The following is a 1,516-nucleotide window of genomic DNA, read 5'->3' as shown; positions in this document are numbered from 1 at the left end:
TGATGCTCAGCCTTAGCCTTTTCTTTACCTACACATGCAAGCAATAACTGTGAGTCGACAGACTTAATAAGAAAAGCATATAACATACAATATATCACCGGCTTGTATCTAGGCGCTCATACACCTATCCACAAGACTTAACAGATGATTAAGAACGTTCTTAATAAAGGTATGACATCTATACCACATGCACTACGTACCACTACTGTACTAGTGTTGGTAGGGTTTAAACCGTACCCCGAGTACCACTGAGTGTTGTACAACATGCACCATGTACATAACTGTACTAGTGTTGGTAACACTGGATTGTACCCTTAAACATCATATGTTGTATGAATGAACTCAGTACTGCTACCGTACGAGTGTTGATAGTACACTTCTACAAAATTGGGCTTTAGAGGCGGTTTTTAAGGGCTTTCAGCGTCAGTTTTGGCGAAATTCGCTACCGACGCTGTTCCGGTTGACGCTGTAGGGGTAAAAACAACCGACGCCATAGGACCCCATCGTCGGTTATTATAAGACGCCATAGGGGTCCTATGGCGTTGGTTGTTTCATATAACCGACGCCATAGGACACATATAGAGTCGGTTATTAAGAAATAACCGACGCGATAGAGTCTTCCTATGGTTTTTTTTCAGCTTTACAATTTTGTATTTTAGCATAATTTATATGGATATTATATTATTATTAATATAATTAAATTAAGTATAAATTATATATAATAACTGTAAATAAAAATTAAATTGAAAAGTTGAATAAATAGACATCTACATTACTCTAAGTGTTTGTATATCAGCTATCTTTTTATTAATATTTTATATGATGTGTTTGTCTTTTTGTAGTATATTAGTATCATTTTTATAATTTTTTTTTAGTATACTAGTATCATTTTTGTAGTATATTGTATTTTTGTAAGGAAAGGGCTAAACTTTGCATGAAATTTTTTAAAAACTTTGAACATTAATAATTTTTTATCCGGTTGTCCGTTTGAGGCAATTTATTTTTTTAAACTTGGGTATTTTTTTGCGTTCTACGCAACCCAACGGCGGTTTGGCCAACCAATTTTTCAAAAAAATGTTGTTTTGTATACTAAATTCATGTTATGCACCCATTTCACCTAATTTTTTGTGTTTTATTTTGTTGCTATTTTACTTAAAATAAACTAGAATTCTTATTTAAGTATTAGAATCAATGTTTATAATGTATTTGTTAATTTTACCACAGTGAAAATTGCAATACTAATTTGCTTTTCTATCTCTTCTAATATTTAAATAAAATTTATAGTAGCAAATTTATACAAATATTGTGTTTTGGTATATTGGTAAAGACTTATTAATTTATCCTTTTGGTCACAAATTCAAATCGCAATAGACTTTTTTTTGTATTTTTTTTATAACTTACTATATCTATCCTTAACACTCAACAATATCTATCTTATGTTTTACATCAATATTATTCTAAAATTACTCTAAGTATTTAAGAATTATCTAAATATATATAAAAAATATTCTTATAA

This window comes from Cannabis sativa, chromosome 9 (genome assembly GCF_029168945.1).
Source record: "Cannabis sativa cultivar Pink pepper isolate KNU-18-1 chromosome 9, ASM2916894v1, whole genome shotgun sequence".
NCBI lineage: Eukaryota > Viridiplantae > Streptophyta > Magnoliopsida > Rosales > Cannabaceae > Cannabis > Cannabis sativa.
The sequence above is the reverse complement of the archived record's forward strand: the minus strand, read 5'-3'. Positions refer to the sequence as shown.